The sequence below is a fragment of the Pseudonaja textilis genome, chromosome 2 (genome assembly GCF_049901715.1).
Source record: "Pseudonaja textilis isolate UNSWEBS1 chromosome 2, rPseTex1.2, whole genome shotgun sequence".
In the NCBI taxonomy this organism is placed as follows: domain Eukaryota; kingdom Metazoa; phylum Chordata; class Lepidosauria; order Squamata; family Elapidae; genus Pseudonaja; species Pseudonaja textilis.
The window spans coordinates 73519203-73540114 of record NC_141991.1 but is presented as its reverse complement, the minus strand read 5'-3'; the positions used below and the strand labels follow the sequence as shown (position 1 = coordinate 73540114).

Below are 20912 nucleotides of genomic sequence, written 5' to 3'. Positions count from 1 at the left end.
ATATGCTAGTATTTTCTGATGCAGCTCTTTGATGATTAAATCCATCTTCTACTTCTATACATTTCTTTTGAATCTTAGTTCAATTGACTGGTTCTAATTTTTAATCTTTGTTCTTTAATCTCATTGAAATAATGTGACATTGCATGTTCCCAATTTTATCTTAACTTTGTGAAGTTTCCAATTTTCCAACATTCCTCTTCATCTGAGTATTGATTTCAATGGGATCCCAAATACTAGTTTTTTAAGCTTGATGAAATTTGCTCTCCTCAACCCTAGCATGTATATATAAATCTGTGCTTTAATTTATCCATCTCTAAGATGATATGGTCATTTCCTCCCCAAGTTACCATTGCTTTTACTAAACTCTAAAAAAAGTGACTTATTGTTTATTCTTCAACCTATGAAAATTAAACAGTCAGAAAGACCCCTGTAGTATTTTGGGAGACTTTGCAGGTGTTAGCCAAGTTATTTTTCCAAGAGATATCCAGATGGTTAAAAACTTTTATGGTACTATGTGTCTTCTGCCTGAAAGTTTAGTAATTTGGATCAGAAGAACATAATTGAGATCTTCTACCTTCACATGCTGAAGTAAGATGCTCAATTCATGATTATGAAATTGAGTTAAATTTGAACAACATTTGGTGGTGGGAGGAAGGAAATGAGGAGAAAAATCATTCTTAGATATGTTAAGGTTGGCCCAGTCTGCTCCTAGAGTTTTATGAAGCGATACTTCATCTAGGCTATTTTAGGACAAGGCAGCAATTGTTTCAAAAACTCACTGCTGACACTTTTTCACTTTTTGGCCACTGGGGAGTTGAAGTATCATTGTTAAAAAGATTGTGGCATAAGTCCTCTGTTGCCCTCCCCACCTCAATGTTACCTGTGGTTTCCCCTGAATGTTGGGGACACTTTTGTCATATTTTCTATCAGAATTGTGTAGAGTCAGGGAGTGCCTGAAATGCACTCCCTGACTCTGTTGTTGCATCCTGTAACCCCCACTCCTTTAACCTTAAACTATCCACTATTAACCTTAAACTATCCACTATTGACCTCACCCTATTCCTAAGAGGTCTGTAAGGGGCATGCATAAGTGCACCATCGTGCCTACCGTCCCTGTCCTATTGTCCCCATTTAATCGTGCCTATTTCCTGTATTCTTACTCATGTTAATACTTTTACCTTTTATCTTGAAAGTGATTGACAAATCAAATAAATAAATAAAAAATAGAATTACCACCCAGGTTTGATCTTTTGTTGCCAGTTCCTTAATTTCACATAGAAGATTGGAACAATTGTGAACAAAGTGAGAACAATTAACCAGTGGGTTATGCTATTTTCCCAAGCACCAGAGGGCAAGACAAGAAGCAATGGTTGGAAACTATCCAAGGAGAGAAGAACTAAGGAGAAATTTCCTGACAGTGAGAACAATAAACCAGTGGAATGTCTTACCTTCAGAAGTTATGGGTGCTCCATCTGGAGGCCTTTAAGAAGAGATTGGATAGCCATGTGTCTGAAATGCTATAGAGTTTTCTGCTTGGGTGGGGGGTTGGACTAGAAGGCCTCCAAGGTCCCTTCCAACTCTGTTATTCTGTTATATAAATCTAAATTTTTAGCTTAGTTCTAACATAAAATTAATTCCACAGACATTTTTCTCACCACAAGGTGGCTGCAAGTTGAGACTTACTGTACCACTTTCTCAAGTGATGACTTAGTGCAGAGGAGCAGTATTTGCCTATTGGTTTGTAGGAGGATCAAGTGTGTTTTGTGTTATCTTCAACTTTGGCTGTAATGAAAAGAACTTGATGATAGAATTGATCTGGTAGTTTTTAAGGAGAACCAACACTCTACTGCTTTTAATGAAACCTTGCATTCATTAATCTTTCAGGACCAGTTCCTTGCCTAACCTATGGTCACAAGCCACAGTCATCCCCATCTTCAAAAAGGGAGACCCTTGCCTAGTTGAAAATTACAGACCAATCTCCTTATGCTGCGTCACCTGTAAAGTCATGGAATCAATTATTAACCAATCCATCATCCTCCACTTAGAGACAAACAACCTACTCTCCAATAAACAATTTGGTTTCAGAAAAAAGCTATCCTGTAATCTGCAACTCTTACACTGCAAAAACATATGGACTACACAACTTGATCAGGGCAAAACAATAGATGCAATCTACATAGACTTCTGTAAAGCCTTTGATTCAGTGGTACATGACAAACTACTACTAAAAATAAAATCCTATGGTATCTCTGGACAACTGCATAACTGGATAGAAGCATTCCTGTCAAACAGACAACAAATGGTCAAAATTGGGAGTGTCCTATCAAATTCTGTACCTGTCAATAGTGGTGTCCCCAAGGCAGTGTTCTAGGACCAACTCTCTTCATACTCTACATAAATGACCTCTGTGATCATATTAAGAGCAACTGCGTTCTTTTCGCTGATGATGTAAAGCTGTTCAATACCACAGACAATACTGCTACCCTTCAAAAGATCTTGACTATGTATCAGAATGGTCAAACAAATGGCAACTTCAAATCTCAACAAATAAATGCTCTGTCTTACATATTGGCAAAAAAAATCCGAAAATAAAATACAAGCTGAATAGTCAAGATCTTAGTTGATGATCCAAGCTCTGTAAAGGACCTTGGAATACTCACCTCTAATGATCTAAGTGCTAGTGCCCACTGCAACTACATAGCCAAAAAGGCATTAAGAGTTGTTAACCTAATCTTACGTAGCTTTTTCTCTGGTAATATCACACTACTAACTAGAGCATACAAAACATTTGCTAGACCAATACTCGAATACAGCTCATCAGTCTGGAACCCACATTACGTATCTGATATTAGCACAATTGAGAAAGTCCAGAAATATTTCACAAGAAGAGTTCTCCACTCCTCTACTGCTAGAATACCTTATGCCACCAGACTTGAAATTCTAGAACTAGAAAACCTTGAATTACGCCGCCTTCGGTCTGATTTAAGCATGGTATATAAAATCATACATTGCAATGTCCTACCTGTCAATGAATACTTCAGCTTCAACCATAACAACACAAGAACACACAACAGATACAAACTCAAGGTTAACCGCACCAAGCTTGACTGCAGGAAATACGACTTTAGCAACAGAGTGGTCAATGTCTGGAATACTCTACCCGACTCTGTAGTTTCTTCCCCAAACCCCAAAAACTTTAACCTTAGACTGTCTACTATTGACCTCACCCCTTTCCTAAGAGGTCTGTAGGGGGCGTGCATAAGCGCACCAACGTGCCTACCGTCCCTGTCCTATTGTTTCTTTTATTTTTCTTTTATTTTTCTTATATGTACTCATTTCATGTATTCATAATTATGTATACACTTTTACTTATCTCGTAAACAATTGACAAATAAATAAAATAAAAATAAAATAATCAGAATACAGCATGTTAAAAGAAAACAGGGTAGTGGGCTCAAGGAATTATAAGAATGAATGTTCTGCACTTCAAGCAATGTCAATATTTTGCTGACCAGAATTCTAATGAGACTTTGGGAGGCTGGGATGGGAGAGCAGGCTGGCTTTGACTTTTTACATTAGTCAATAAACTGCCTTTCAGACTTCAAAGGTGAGATTGGTTGCCAATTTTTTTCTAGTTTTATAAGTCCCCTAGTTCATTTCTACTAGTCAAGAGACAGAACTAGAATTCTACTTCTGATTTACTCATGGCATAGGTATTTCTGGGGTTCATAAAAACAATTCAAAACATCAGAAATGGCTAGCATTTTCAGCAAGAGAAGGAATATATTACTCAGTCATAATTACTCTCCAGTATAAAAGAGGCAAAAGAGATGGACATTTCGCAAAGCTCCTGTGTGAAGTGAGGAAGCAAAAACCTGTAGAATCCACAACAGCAGAAGCTAGACTAATATTATCCCAGCCTCCATCTTGGATTGTTTGTAGGGGATATGTAGGGGTTTATAAGGAATGGGACTCTTATCCATCTAAAAAGCTGGTTATGACTTATGATCAGATTATGATGTTTTGACAACTTGCTAGTTTCTTCCAAGTACGATATGCTTGGTAAGAAAGTGATAATTTAGTGCAATTTAAATGACATAGATTACATATGTCAGATAGAATCTGTATGTAGCTGTTTAGATACCCAATATATTTTTTGAGCTTTAGCCAAAGTGGCTTGTTCAGTAGTATCCTGGCAAAACTGAAACTGGCTTTCTGAAAGAATGAACACATAGTTTGGGAATGTCCTCAGAGGGGACATTTTATGGGAAATACAGGAACCAGTCTATAGTTCTGAAAAGGTAGGGGGAAAGATTGAATATGTTTGGCTTTCATAAGATCCACAAATGCTGTCTCTGTCTTCCCCTTCCATGTTGGTTAATGACACAGCCTTATTCTGAATGACAAAATGCACATGTTGTCTTTCAAAGTGACTTGAGTGAATTAAATATCAATTTAATAACAAGAATATAGGAAAAAGCAGCAGCATGAAGTAGCATTCAGCTTAAAATTATTTCTAAAGCATCAAGTTATAAAAGGCCTTGGAAAATAACTTCTTTGCCTAGCATAAAGTTATTGTTGGGTAAGTTAACTTCAGAAGAGTATTGCAAACTTTAAAAAGTCCCTTGTGATCATTTTACACCAGTTTCCTGGAACAGTGGTTTTGAGAAGAAGATAATAATAAAAATGTATTGCTGCAGAATTCTTGCAGTGTCTTGCTCTAAAGGCATTTCAAATCCCTAGCTCAATTTCTATTCCTTTGCTTAATATGCCCCACAAATGAAAGGAGATGGTATCATCAAGAGTGTAAAAGGATTGAAATGGAAATGGGCAGGTCACATAGCAAGAAGAACTGATGGCAGGTGGACCAAGGCAGTCATAGAACAGATCCCACTTGATAAGAAGCATCCACAAAAGATAACTAAAACAGATGGATGAATACCATTAGTAAGTATTGCGGGCCCAACCGGCAAAAGAAAGCTCAAGACCATATTGGTTGGAAACACGCAGAAGAGGCCTTCATCCTGCAGTGGATAGACAATGGCTAAAATGATGAAGATGATATTTTGAGGACATAGTGCTGGGTGGAACTGACTCTAGATTTTGAGCATATGACATATGATACCTTGAAGTTCTAGTTCTCCGAATCTGATCTGGGAAACTCAACATCTTGATCTTCATGAGACACCAAGAGAATTAAGCAGTGGTGGGATTCAACCGGTTCGCACCACTTTGGGAGAACCGGTTGTTAACTTTCTGAGCAGTTTGGAGAACTGAATTATTTGAACCCCACCACTGGAATGAAGTATAATCAGAGCTGGCAGGGTCATGTGATATGATATATATTCTGAGTGAGTGCATTGCACCGATTCATTTGCATTATCACTCTCACAAGGTGTGACTTGAGGAGTTTAGTGCGTACTGCTGAAATAATCCGATGATCATGAATCTAACTTTTATGAGCTGTGTTAAGGGAAGTTGAGTATCCCAAGGGCTAATCAGGGCTTTCTAATGATCTAGTATTGCAGCACAGCAAGATTATGATATGTGGTGCTTCTGCTGCTCCTTTTCTTTCTGCAAATAACAAAAAAAGTAGCGCTGAAATTTGAGCAGGTTTCTGGTCCTTCAGGCAACGATGGAGAAGGTTCCTTCTCCAATTGTTTTACTCTTGTATTCCTAAGCTGGGTTTCTTTAATTTGCTGGGCTAATGGCCTGTGGTCTTCTGCACATAAATGACAAGGTTTAACTCGATTGGGAAACACTTGTCCTTTTTCCTGAAGGCTTTTCTGGATAGGCTGTGATCATGGTGGAGTTTGTGTTCCATTCAGGCCCCATGGGGATGGCTCAATCTCTCAGGCTCCTTGACCTTATTTTGCTGTGGGAGAGGTAGAAACTCTGTCTGCCCCTTTGATTAAGCAACTCAGAGTCTGCAAAATAATATTAGTTGTTTGTTGTACAGTAAATTCCAAATTTGTCCCTTCTTCCAGCAGCTAATCTTTAGGGGATAAACTCTCCACCGGGACTTGTGTTAACTGTGAGAGAAGAGGGAGGATTAATGTCAAGGGTATATGGCATATGACAGAAGTCTCTGGATTAACTATGCTGACAGCCAAGATGTCAAAATAAATTATTTTTTGTATTGCAACATTGCCACAGCCCCAAAATTAACACTCTTTCCCATATTTTAATCTCTTTAATTTCTTGCTGTCTCAAGCTCCCTTGGGGGAAGTTATTTTGTTCTTGCAAGTGGGGTTCACGGTGAAGGGTTTTGCATCTTTCATGTATTAATTTTGATGCTGCAGATAAATAGCTTTGGATTTGGCTTGCATAGCATTTGCATCATCTGCAATAAAATGATGTCATCCACAAAGTAGAATGATGTGATCCACAATAACTGCATATTTTGGGGCACAAGGATGATTACAGATAAATCAATAAATAGATTTATCGTATCAATTTCCAAAGCTTCCCGCTTGCCAATTATTCTAGGTATCCTACAGAGAGTTCAAAATAGTTGATAAAAATAATCTTTGAAAATATTCAGTTTGGACAGTGTTAAGATTTAAGCTGATAATTCTTTTAAGAAGCTAACCTCAGGTTGATTTTAGTATAATAGAGAATATAAGTGCCAGATTTCCAGATTGTTGGTTCCCTCAGCTACTGTCATAAGAACAAGAGGGAATTGTTGTTTGTCCAGAGGCCATCTGGTTCTCTGCCTACTCCAGTAGTTATTCTGGATGGTTCTACACATCCCCTGAAAGAATAGACTTGTGACTTGAGTGTGCTTCTGAACCACTGCTTAACCATGCTGTCTGGGGGATTTGGGGAATCCACACATTGTAACATTCCTGAGATTGAAAACACTGTTCTGGACTCATGTTACTGTGGGTAGGTTAGGTGGAGGCCATGACCAGAACCTTCACTCTCCTTTGGTTGGTTTCACCAGTCTTGGCTCTATCTGAGTGAGACACCTGGCAATCACAAGGCATGACATCATTTCACCAGAACAGACTGCCACAATGCACTCTATAGGGACTTCAAATCTCACCAGGCTCAAGGTTGACTCAGCCTTCCATCCTTCCGAGGTGGGTTAAATGAAGACCCAGATTGTTAGGGGCAATATGTTGACTCGGTAAACCACTTGGAGAGGGCTGTAAAGCACTGTGAAGTGGTATATAAGCTTAAGTGCTATTGCTATTATCCTTGAAGAGCACTTAGAAATGTGATTGGTTCAAAATACAGTTGCTCATGTGCTGGTGGATAAAAGCCATTTCAGCCACACGACATCTAACTGCAATTCGCCATCCACATTGAGGGCCTGGAAGCTGGGCTTTTCTGTGGTGCCCTCCCTTCTTTATGGAGTAGCCAGCAGAGGTGGTATTCAGCAGGTTCTGATCAGTTCTGGAGAACCAGTAGCGGATTTGAGTAGTTCGGAGAACCGGCAAATACCACCTCTGACTGGAGATTTTACAGTATCCTTCCCCTGCCACGCCCACCAAGCCATGCCCACAGAACAGGTAGTAAAATTTTTTGAATCCCACTACTGGTAGCCAGCCTCCTGAGGTGATAGTGGTATCAAGTCTGGTGACCTTTGGAAAATCTGTCAATATAGAATTGACTTCAGTCATGTCACCTCCATCTTTTATCCAATCTAAAAAGCCATATAAATTCAAGGAAATTGTGTCACAGTCGCTGATTATTTTAATCACTCTCTTATTTCTTTAGAAAAGAATGACAGAGTTGGAAGGGACCTTGGAGGTCTTCTAGTCCAACCCCCTGCCTAGGCAGGAAACCCTACACCACTTCAAATGGTTATCCAATATCTGTTTAAAAACTTCCAGTGTTGGAGCATTCACAACTTCTGGAGACAAATTGTTCTAAGCTGCTTCTCTCCTTAATTAGTTCCACCCATTGCTTCTTCTCCTGCCCTCAGGTGCTTTGGAGAATAGCATTTTATTATATCCTTTTTCAATCTAGCCACCAAAACTGTACAGTTTTCCACATATGAATAAGACACAGACTGGCATAGGAACAATACCGTTTTGGCAATTTTACTTCCAGTCCCTTTCCAATGATCCTTAACATGGAATTTGCCTTTTCGCAGCTCAATTCACATTGAGTTACAGTAATATATTTATTTGCTATCAACCAAGCCTTCAAGATCTTCTTCCTGGTTAGTCACAGGCAGCTCAAACCCTGTATATATATTTGTGAAGTCAGAGGTTTCATGCTCCAGTGTGACTTGACTTATGTTTAAACTGAAACCCATTTACAGTTGGTTGATCCTGATTCCCCACACTTAAATAATAACTCCTTGGACTTTGCAATCACTTTTGTGATCGCAGTTTAGAACCTTCCCAGCTGGCTTCTGACAAGCAAAGTCAACGGGGAAGCTGGATTCATTTAACGACTGTGTGATCACTTAACAATTGCAGTGTTTTGCTTAACAACCATGGCAAAAAGCTTGGGCACAACTCGCACAACAACTACTTTGCTTAGCAACAGAAACCCTGGTCCCAACTGCATTGGTAAATTGAAGACTCTCTGTAGCTGTTCTCTTCAATGAACGTGGCAGTGACATTAGTTACCTTAAAGAAAGATCTGGTAAGAAAATGTTTAAAAGCACCTGTTCCCATGCACTTCCTTAAGGGACTCTAGTTTTTATTTTCTGCTTTTAATCTACTGGCAATACCTAAAAGGGCATGTCTTCTTATCCCATGGCCACTAAATTTACTCAAAAGCATTTGATGAGGAATTTGTCAAAAGTTCTATTGAAAATTCAAGGATATAATGTTAATATTATGTTAATGTTCTATCTATATTCTATCTAATATTATATATATATATGCATGTGTGTTATTTTTTATCTTATCATAACTTGTCTTTTATCTTGTCTTGTCCTGTCCCTTCCCCTCTTCTTCTCTCCCCTCCCCTCCCCTCCCCTCCCCTTCCCTTCCCTTCCCTGTCCTTCTCTTTTCACCTGTTGGCACTTTAGAAACCATTTCTCAGTTGCTTAGATGTGACATGCCTTTACCTAATACATTCTCATGTTCTAACAACAAGACTTCTTTCTCTGTATCTTTATTTTTTCCCTTTTGATTACCATTTCCACCAATTTTTCATGAACCAGATGTTAAACTGAGTGGCTTATAATTTCCTAAATCTTGTTTAAAAATTGATACCACATCAGTTGTTTCTTGTCTTTTGGCACAAACCTGATTTGAGGGCAAAACTACATATTTCACAAGGAAATAATGGCATACTTGATCAGATATAGTAAATGCTATCAATACCTAGTGATTCATTTCCTGTATAGTTTCTCAAAATATTGAATATTTTCTAGTTACCCCAATTTGCTTTAGGTATTCTAATTCTCTGGTTGCCTGAGAAAGTTAATTTTGGTACAGATGCCTGTCCTATATTGTCTATTATATGTAAAGAACTGTAAAGAACTTGATCAATAAAATCAATAATCTCTGCATCTTCCTTGCCCTTTTATTATTTTTTCTCATTTATCAGCCAAGTTGCTTAATTGCCCAGTTTTCTAGGCTGAATATTTATTTTATTTATGTATTTAAAACATTTATGTGGCTGTCCATCTTCTAACCAACTCTGGGTGGCCCCCAATCACGTGGGATTATCCCAATCATGTGGAAATACGTTTTTAAAAGTTCACACTCTTTTTGTTTTGCTTCTTCCTTTTGTGTTTTCTATTTCCTAAAAAACCCTGCATCCTTAATTTTTATAGCTTCCTGGATATTAGAAAACTATGTTGGCAAGTTGGACTTGGGTAACTTTTTCTTACAATGTGGAATACATTCCACTGAGTCACAATTATTGTGGTTTTAAATAACTGCTGGCATTATGGAATGATCTGGCCTCTTTTCATCAGTTCCTTCCTTTTTTAGAAGTCAAAAGTGACTAGGTTGGACCTTGCTGGCTATTTTTCATTGGCAAATATACTAAACGCAGTAGTATTTTTATCAAGATTTTCCCTGTTTCATTACACTTCTATTTCATACCAGAATACAGTCATTATTTAAGATTACAACTTGCCCCATAATCACATGAACTTCACATGTGTATCTATAGAGTATATACAGTATTAATCTCCAAGAAGTTTCTTCAGTTATTCTGAAGAAGCCTCTTGGCTGAGAAGTAAAATGTTTGGAAAAAGCACTTTTAGGACAACCATGACTTGCATGATTGAGAATCTCCATAGATACATATCTCTGGATGTCTGAGTGAGCCCAAACAATGCATCATATGTCATGATATCACAATACAAAGCCCCTACTTTTGTATGTGCATCTAATGTCAGGAAGTAAGTCCAAAAGGCAATGTTTATATGATCCCATCACAATGCTTATTTTGACTGATTCCCCTCCCGGGGGAAAGTAGGTTCCTAGGTCAACTTAGGATCTTAAAATATGTGTCCTTGACAAATATCTCAAGCTAGAACTAATGTTCAAATATGTTCTTCACTCAACGTACCAAAACATTCAGTTATTCTTAGAAATATGCTTATTGCCAGCCATATGCAGAGGAACAGAACATTAATAGTGTGGTGCACAATCCAGGTGAGTCATAGAAAAAGTATATTTCCTTTCTTGTATTCCTGTGCTAGATACTGGTCTGTAAGAATATCTTGAACCAATGAGAAAGCATCTCAAGGTTTCATTTAGAGACCTCATATATCCATATACGTTGCTCAAGTACTCCCTGGAGATCTCTGAGTACAGCTCGCTTAGTACATTAACCAATGAAGTTACGCTTGATTACTTCTCCTGAATATGCTCATTTGCTGAATGGCTGGAAGCTGCAGGTGATTTGAAAAGGGATGCTAATGTGCCAGAATGAAGGGCTGAATTCTGAACATGCAGCTGCTTTCCTTTTTCTTTTTCCCCCCAACCATCTGGAATGCTTCTTAAGAGACTCCACTTGGAACCAGAAAATCAATGGGTTTAAAAACCCACTTCAGCTTTGCTTATTTTGATACTTGTACCTTGCAAGATGCGAGGATTCCGCTTGGAGTAGCACTGGTGGATTTGGTATTGAATGTTCAGCCATGGTTTCAGGCTGAAGCACGGGCTGAAAATCTTATTTGATCATCTTTGGAATCAACATTTCTTCGAATTAAGAGCACACAAAATTCACAAGTACTAGTCATAGCTTTGTTTTTAATGGCTTCTGTTATTCGAGGGAAGGACAAGAAGTAAGTTTATTAAAGAAAGATCCAACATAGAAATAAGGAGAAATTTTCAGAGAGTGAGAACAAGTTATGGATGCTCCATTACTGGATAGTTTCAAAAATAGGCTAGAGAGCCATTTGTCTGGGATGGTATAAGATCTCCTGCTTCAATCAGGGAGGTTGGGCTAGAAGACCTCCAAGGTCCCTTCCAGCCTTATGATTCTATGTTGGATTTTTTTCCCACTATTTTTGTTGTATAATTTGTACTCAAATTCCTCTTAAAATAAAACTTGCTAAGATTGAGATATTTCTATATCCTGTGCAACTGACTAGTCCTGTCCATTTTCCCTTTACCTGATATGCCAATGGCCCTTTTTAAACTATTGTCATTTTACTAGGAGGAAAAACTGCACTCACCAAACCACCTCAGTTTGGGTATAATTGAATGCAACTGGAAAGAATCTAACTCTAGATATGAAGGAATGGACTTAGGATATGAAAGTACTTTTTTGAGGGGGAAGTGGTGTTGTCTTTATGAACTCAGCCTCTTGGAGATGCCTAATTCCCCCCTGTTTATTTTTCAGATTTGGGCAGAAAGAATATAGTAGTGTTTGATACTGCCTCTGTAACTATTATTCTGTGCACCGGTTTCTGACATTGGCTTGCAGCGCAGTTCTCTTTACGTTTATCTGAAAGTAGGTCCCAAAAGTACAGTGGGATTTGTTTTCTGTAATTGTGATAGAAGAAAGCCTGGTAGAGAGGAAGGAAGGAAGGAAGGAAGGAAGGAAGGAAGGAAGGAAGGAAGGAAGGAAGGAAGGAAGGAAGGAAGGAAGGAAGGAAGGAAGGTATCAATCAATCCAGGAGTATAGATCCAGGGGTGGTAATCAAGTATAAAACTTTATATGGGGAGCACCATGCATGTCCAAAGATGGAGACAAATCTATGGGGAGGGCATATGCAGAAAGCAGTATTAAGCAAGTTGTTTGCAGATGAATGTAGGAGAGAATAAGACCTAATATCAAACATCTGCATTTGGAAAAGGGAAGGCATGAATAAGAATAGAAGGAGAGGATTTGCTGAGGAGTATGAAGCAATAAAATCCTGGAGGTGAGCATGCTACTAGCCTGCTGAATTCCATTCCTCTAATGAAGATGCACATGGTGACACACACACACACACCCCAGTCCCCAGCACAACCCATATTTCATAGGGAGTTAATCTTTTTAATCACCACAGGATGTTTCAGCAATGTAACAAGCCCTGCAGTGGTTGAACAATGCATGAACAGCAGCCACTGCTTCTCTCTCTTTCTCTCCCCCCACCTCCTGCTCTCTCTCTCTCTCTCTCTCTCTCTCTCTGTGTTGCTAAACACGCTTCCTTCTGTCTTGCTTTCACTCAGGCAGAGTCTGACAGAACATCCAGCTTTATGGGATAGAGATTACCAGTGACATCCCGTTGAAGGGCTTGGTCCATCAGCTTTATACAAACAGGACAGCTGTCAGGGAAAAGTCCACTTCTGTCATTTAGAGGGGCAGAAGAGGGAGGTTTTCTCTAAAAGAGAAAACTTTGAAGGAGACCCCCCTGCCTTGGGCTCACCACAAGATTCTGCAGAGTGGAAAAAGAATGGAAATCTAAGAACAAGGAGCTGGGTCAGATACTGCAATGAAACAGTAACTCCAGGTAAGTGGGCTTTTTTTTGAACGCATTTTTCCAGCCAAGGAAGTTGGAAGGGAATGAGATGGAGGATGCTTTTTATTTAGTGGAAACCTTCAAGGTTTTAGGGGAGGAGAAGAGCTTATTTCATACCATGCAGATGAATGTGTTGAAGCTGCTATCATCCATAAAACTTCCTTCTTTTGCTGCTAATTTTTGGCAGGTGATTGTAGTTTTTGTTTTTAAGAGAGGTGCAGGACGTAAGACGGAAGCATGCAGCTTCCTATGCCATACGTAGAGTTATTTCTTTTATTTCATTGACATCTCTGATCAAATAGGCTTTGCAGTTTGGGAAATACTACAGGGAGGCAATAGAGGAATCAGCATTCAAGTCATGGGCAATGATGCAACTCACCATCTTTGTTTATTGGAAAATATTGCCTGCCATTAAAATCCAGTGGTAAAGCAAGACTGCACGTGCTATAAACAATCATCCTAGGAATGGCAAAATGTTTGCATCGTGAGGCGGAGATTGGGAAGAAGGGAGCTAAGGTAAAATGTACAGATCGGTTAATGTTCCTAGTTCCTTTTGTTCCCTGGATGTTTTCCTAGGAGAAAAATCTTGGGGAATTCTCTCCATCATTTTTACTTTTGGAAAACTGTTGGTTTCTTCTCTGTGTTGCTCTCCCTTTGGTACTTGGTCCACAAAGGCTAGATATGTAGAACCAAAGTCTATCTTTCTTGCTTGCTTTGGTCTTTTTGTATATTTTGACTTGCTCTTTTGCCCAATTGCTTCGGAATCTAGCCCACAGACTCAGAATGAACTCTGTGGTTTGGCTTTTGAACATTTAGAACCATCTGATAGTTTTGAGAATAGGCTTCCTCATATATAAAGGAATCCCACGGTATGATAGTTAGATTGATCAGATGTGGTGTGACTTTTGGTGAAGATATAGCAGCATACCTAGCACTTTAGTAACTCCTGAATTCAATTTCTTCTCTGCCTCTATCCGAACTTATTGCTTCTTTTGTGCTCTGCAGGCTGAGCTCTTGGATTACTCCTAGAAAAAGGAGAAATGTATATCCCAGCTTGATTTTTTTTTTTTAGATAGAAAACTCAAACGCACACAGGAAGATCAGTTTAGAGGTGACTTTCAAAAGAGGATTCCTTGCTGTTAATTCCTACAGCTTGGCTAGATACCTTTGCAGTCATCCGGGAAAATGTCCTCCCCATTACATCTCCCCATCTGCACAATTTGGGAATTAAAACAAATGCCTGCGGTATGTTTTGGCTAAAGTCCTGAAGGCTAGCTGTGTCTTTAGCCAGCATGAAATAGCTACCACAGTGGCATTCTCTTTCCTAGTCTAAAATCTTTTTTCTTTTTGGGGGCTGGAGGAAATGAAATTGTATACGCTGCCCTTAGATAACTTGCTAACTTCTCTTTGTGAAGTTGTTACTTTTTCTTTTAAGTGGGAGATCATCTTAGTCTAGTCTTCCTAGTCCTGAAACTTTTTTGTTCTTTCCACAGGAGACAAATGCTGCTCCTGGATTGGCTCTGTGCCAGCAGGATCACAGTCCATCATCCTCGTCAGATAGCAGAACCCATGATTTTTCAGCTCCGTGGCAGCCCAAGAGGATCATTGCAAATCTGAGGGAGGTAGGCAGTTTTCAAAATTAGATAGATATGTGTGTGTGTGTGAGAGAGAGAGAGAGACAGAGGGATAGATGGACAGACAGACAGACAGACAGACAGACAGACAGACGATATAGGGTAGGATTCAGACTGTTGGGAAGAATACTCCTTTGTCCTGCCTCCTTAGCTTTCCCTCCAGGAGTTGAAATCCCATATTGTTCCCTGCATTTCTTCATCAGTTTCTTTAAAAAGTGAGTACTCTTTGAATCCCCTCTCACACTGGCTGGGGTTTTGTTTTAGTAATAAATTGCAAAATCAGATGGAGATGAAACTAGAAGGCTCTCTCTGTCAGTTTTTGTGTTCTCTGTTGGTCATCTGGAGGAAAAGTTCCTTGACAATCCCTTATTGTAGCAATAACCGAAATGGTGAAGACACTTGCAGACTGTGAATGGATGTAAGAGAGTTTGGGGAATGAAAAAGGTGGCTAGGTGGAAATGTCATAAGTGGGGGCTAGTGAAGCTGTTGCACAAATTGTGTATTGTCATGCTGCAGTTTACATTTTTATTTCCTTAATTGTAAGCACCTGAAGGCTTAATCCAGGACAAGGCTACTGCTTCAATAAATTCATCCTTCCTGCAAGGGCACAGAATTAAAACAAAAACAAATCACCTATTACAGTGAACCTGTGTGCTTCCCATCAAATAAATACAATTGTAATATGAAGCCAGATGTCATGCAATTTCAGGAAATGACTCCTGTTGAGTGGGATTGATCTTTTGACAGATAGATCCAGGTTAGTTTGCTTTGACAAGGCTGGAAGGCTTCACCTTGTGCTGCTGGCTTTTGGCCCATAAGTCTGAAGCTTTTGTTTTTCATGTTAATCACAAGACTCTTGGCTTGGCTAGAAAATGTCTTTGGTTAGAAGGGTTGGACTGAACGTTTATCCTTGGGCACAGGAGCATGTTTCCTTAACTTCTAGTTTTGTGCATCTCCTTACTTTGTCAGAAAGCATTCCACACGCTAGTTAACATCTGCCTTTGTTTAAGTCTTGGATTCATGGAGATTGATATAGCCGAACAGCTAGGACTTCAAAAGCAGGATGCTAAGGATATGGGATAAAGCAGTACTGTATTCTTTCTCTTTGAAACATGCTAAATGTAAACATGATTTTTATTAGAACCCTCAACAAAATAACACTACTGGGAGTATTGTGATTGCCCTCTTCTGGCGGCATTTTATAATCCCAAGAACTTTCCCTTGAGTGAGCTCCTTGTTCAAATGAGGACTTTGAACCTACCTCTTTTCTCCGTTGGGCACATAGATTCACTCTTGTGCCCAAAAATGATAATTGGATTGGGAGAAGCTACCAGGCGGTACTCTCGATTACGCCTGGTAGCTTCTCCCAATCCAATTATCATTCCTGCACTGAGAGATTTAGCACAAAAGTTAACAGGAAAGGCAAACTTAAAATAAGGCTTCAGAGCTTTGCAAGTTTTATACAACTGTCATTTTCCAAATTCTTATTACCTGAACTGTGCTTCTCATCCAGATTTCACTATTGCTTTGATCTGATGTTTGAACAAGCAGGAATTATTCACCTGTAGTGCTTCCCAATTCTTGTGGATCTTGTAAGGTAACATGTATGCTTAAAAGGCATCCTTGAAGAGTCTATTCTACTATTAATTCTCTGAGCTTATCTAATGAGCAATTCTCATCTGAGGCAATGCACTTAATTGAAGTGCAAAGTCTCGTAGGCTAATTTAAAGAACCACCATAAGATGGGACAAAAAGAACAGCTCATACTAAGTATGGAACATTCTTACGGAGATAATACTTATTTGATCACTTCCTTCTTTAGTGACCATTCACAGTTAGGAGGGTGATGAAAAAGTAACTTTAGAACCAGTCCTCACCTTTATGACCTTTGCAGGCCTGTAGAGCAAAGGAAAGCTGAAGTGAGATCATAATTATTCTTACGATCTTACTTCAGCTTTCTTTTGCTTTAACCTGCAAAGGGTTCTTTTAGTGATTGTTTCACTTAAGTTGCCGATCCCAATTGAGTTGCTGATTAAGTTGCCAATCCCAATTGTGGTTGCTAAATGAGGACCATCTGTAGTGAAATTCTACCGTGGTTGATAAGCAGATAAGTCTCTCTGAGTTCTTCTGGATTGTAATGGTATGGGGGAATGGCCTTGGGAGACAGTGGCAAAGGGTTGCTGCCAAGGGAATAGTCAGGCAAAAGACAGCATAGCCAGCAGCTGCATTATGGGCAGAGCGAGAGGATCAGAAGCAACCCTCCTTAAGTTCTCTGGGTATAACTGTGACGGTGGGAAAATTTTAATTTCAAACTTGCAAGATTTGGTTAACATATTTTTACAATAAAATGAGATTGATATATTTGGTTTTGTTTCCTGTCTGGTCTAACTGGTAAGGCTGACATGGATGTATTCCTCACTAGATGTGCACATTTATAGGAAATCTTAATCAATAATATAACATATTTGTTCTCTTTACAACCCTGCAGTCCCTTAATCTGGGATAGAATTGGGCTGTCTGGATGGGATATAAGCAGAAAACAACATTGCAATATTATGGCATACATCTGTTCAGATGAATTCCTCTTGACACTTAGTTAGCCTTTGTTTATTTTTTGTTTCAGTTTGATAAAGTGACATCTTAAAGGTGCTATTGTAAGATTGCCTGCTCCATCTTATCACATGGAGAGAAAATAACTCCAGAAATAGAGACATTTAATTCCTCCCCACCTTGGTTTAATTTACCCTAATAATCATTGGCTTTCTTACATTTCTTTTAGACATTTGCCTATACAATGTGTGCTGTTTTATAGGATGCAGACTCTAAAATGATTTACTCTTAGATTTCAAAAATGTATTTCTTTCTTTAAAAAAAACCCCACATTATTCTCCATGTCTTTGTAAAACATGATGGGTTATTATTGAAACAAAGTAGAAACTTTGAGTATTGTATATTATTTTGAGGATGGAATAATAGGAAATAATAAGAAAATTGAATAAAAGGTGCGGTAGAAGTTGCAGAAGTAATTTTTTTTTGTCCCTTTTAGTTATTATTGATTTTTGGTGACTGCCTGAACTAATTCTTGCAGTTTTCTTGGCAAGGTTTTTGGAAAATGGTTTGCCATGGACTCCTTCCTAGGGTTGAGAAAGAGTTACTTACCAAACATTACCTGCTAGTTGCGTGCTTAAAATGGGATTAGAACTCCCAGTCTCCTGGATTCCACCTGATGCCTTAACCACGGGGGTGGGATCCGACCGGTGTAACTACCGATTCAGTGATTTTACATTCTGCGCTCACATGTGCTTCACGTGCATGAACACCTGACGCGCGCTATGCACATGTGTATATCATCGTCATCTAGCTGCCTGGACAGCTGAGCAGCACTGAGTGTGGGTGTGCAGTGGTTGAAAAACACTTTTTCCTGCTTTTTCAACCGCAGCTGTGTCGCACAAAGCAGCTGTGGTTGAAAATGCAGGAAATAAAGGTCAGGTAAGAGCCCGGGCAGGTGGGTAGGCCAAAACAGCAGCAGACATAGAACCGGTTCTATGTATGCTCTCTGTTTGCTACTTTTCAGAGCAACCAATTCTACAGAAGTGGACAGAACTGGTAGAATCCCACCCCTGCTTAACCACTATACTAAACTGACTTCAGGAAGAAAGTAATAACCATTGAAATAGAATTAGACAGGAATCAAGTTTTTTGGTACATGAGGAGCAAGGTGCTTATGTTTTGTGTTTGAGTGGATAGCAGATTGGTGGTGTGTCTTCTGCACTGACAATGGAGCTGTGAGGGGTGCAGCATTTTATTTAAAGATCTTTTAAGGGGAGGCCTGCTGCCAAAATAGGGAGAGGTTTATCTAGTCTTAGAAGGACAACTTGAAATTCAGGAAGCAGAGGCAATTTATGGGACACTCCAAGTTATAGGCCTATTAAGCATGCAGGAGAGGGCACCAGATCTTGAATGCATTGCTGCCACTTCTCAGAATCCATTTCTCTTCCCTCTGCCCATCAGAAGGCTTTTAACAATCCAGAACATGAAGCTCAGGGAAGCCAAAACCTGAAAATATTAAGAGGAAGAATCAAAACTGATCTTTTATTATTTAATATCATCCAAAAACTGTTCTGTATTAGCATTCTTGTAATACTGAATTCTGATTGGTTAGAACGCACAGCGCTCGGATTGGCTGAGTGAACAGCAATGATTGGCCCGTTACGAATTGACCACGATTGGCTTAACCGATCGCGGGAGATTCGAAACGCTGTCATTGGCTGCGGCGCTGAAAGCAAGATCTATATAAGCCGCCGCCGATCCGAAGCCAGACAAGTCGATTTGTACACACAATAAAAAGAGCTTGAAAATCACTGTTCTCGCATCTCTTTCTGGGACCGATCTACCGACTTAACAGAAACTCTCTGTATTGTTGCGGGATAGTACCTCAAACAAAACCAAAGGGGAGAGTGTTATTTTGAGTTTCTTTGTTATGCTTTCCTCTTTCTCAGGATTGAAAGTCTCTTCCTAATGGATAATTACTCTCTTCCTGCTTCCCAAGGCAGGTTGACATTCTTTCTCTGTGAAACCACAAGGGTGGATACAAGGTGTAATGGAGAAGCAGCCCAATAAGTGGGAACAAGCCTGAGTTAGGTGATGAAACTATGAGTACCCAATTTTCTTTGTAATCTGTACTTCAAGCTGATATCAGAAACCGTTTCTTGATTATCGGATCTGAACCAGATGGTGACTGGTAATTTTGTCATTATCAGCCTTTCAGAATTGCTATTATCTTTGTACCTTTTTTTCAACTTGGCCTTTCCTTTGAATCATTACCACTTTTTCTGCCTCTGTATATCATTTCAGCCTTTATCAGTATACAATGTGTATGTGTGCATGAGAGAGAGGGAGGGAGGGAGGGGAGTAGGGGGGAGGGGGAGGGTGTCACACCAGCTCATGCACCAATCCAAAGGTTATGTGTCAAAATATGCCCCTTCTGAAAGGACATATTTTGGTTCAATTAGTCCTTTTCTTGAGTATAGTGGTCCTTGAGTATAGTGGTCTATCTCTCCTTCTGTACCTTTTTCTCTGTCTTTTTCTGTGGCTGGCACCTTTTTCAGTGTCCTTCCATGTGTGTTTTTTTTTTTTTTTGCTTGCTTGCTCTTTGTAATGTAAACAGCCCCTGCAGTGAAATCTCTTTCTTGAAACTCTTGAAGAATCTGAGCTTTGGTGGCTCAGTTTTTCCTTCTGCCATGCAATCAGATTCTCGCCATGTGACCTTTCAAAATCTAACACTACATAGTTCCCCCCCCCCCCACCCAATCAAACTAAACAATGCTTTAGGGCTTTGTATTTGAGGATCTAAGTTCCTGTTTGCCTTTTCAGTATTCTGGATGCATGATATTCATTCCTTCCCTTGACAATGGCCATCACCCTTACTCACCTGGGGAAAACTGCTCAGGCAGATCAGCCCTAAGTCTGAGACAATTTTCCATGTGTCTACATTCCTTAAAGTGGATCACTCACAGCCAAGCAAATCATCGCAGCTACTCTGTCATTTGTAGCATTTTTGTCCCTATCTTGTTTTTCTCTGGATATCTCTCCTTGCCCAATACACCGGTAGTTTCTTGAGACTTCAGGATCATGTTCATCTTGAGAGGGAGAATTTTGCTCCTTCCTGCACTCCATGTAGCTCTCCTCATTCCATTTCCAAAACTTACTTATTGTTTCCTTTAGCTGTTCCAGGAGGCATCCTTTCTTCTTTGTGGAACTTCTTTACATCTTTATTTCAACTGTTGAAGCCTGTAATTCTGTTAAAGATGGAAGTGTGGGGTGAATGTCTGTGAGTGCTCCTGAAAATTAATGTGACCACAAGTTAGAGAAACAAGTTTCCAGGAGTAGCAGAGAGCACATTTATTTACAGAAAAATATACAATAGGGATAAACAAAGCCTAGCTACCAGTAGTTACATCCTATCAGGAGAAGACTTCAAGAACATGTGTGTGTGTGTGTGTGTGTGTGTGTGTGTGTGTGTGTGTGAGCATAGCCCCCAAGAGCCAGAAGACACAGTATCTCATTATCAAAAATTGCTACAGGCAAAAGCTATCTTGTCCAGGCAGAATTTAATTTTTAAGAAACTTCTGTGGGACCAATAGTTCCATCCTCCCCACCAAACTGCTTCAGTGTTCCTGTCAAGGTTATTCCCCACTTAAGCAGCATTTAATTTCCAAATGTTATTGTTGCACTATGCCTAAGCAGATCTCCAGGAAAAGGAAAGAACGATGTGTCTCCATTCTGTTAGTGATATTTTGCAATGATAAGGTGATTTATAAATATGTCTAAAAAAGGAAGCATTCAAGTCTTTAGTGAAACATGTGACTTACTAATATCCCACCGGATTTTTGATATAA

General features: G+C 39.4%; 1 protein-coding gene across 4 annotated transcripts in view; it reads left to right on the top strand.

Moving 5' to 3' along the window:
- Positions 1-20912, top strand: part of LOC113433806 (neuropeptide Y receptor type 2-like) — a 62098-nt gene that overhangs the window by 29690 nt on the left and 11496 nt on the right. Inside the window, exons 1-2 of one of the 4 annotated variants that reach the window (XM_087924289.1) lie at positions 12453-12871; positions 14374-14502. The exons of 1 other annotated variant lie outside the window; for it this stretch is intronic. The gene's annotated coding sequence lies outside the window, so the exon portion shown is untranslated. Of the gene's footprint in view, positions 1-12446; positions 12872-14373; positions 14503-20912 lie in introns of those variants that run through there. 2 more of the 4 variants (XM_087924290.1, XM_026696591.2) reach the window with 2 other exon arrangements.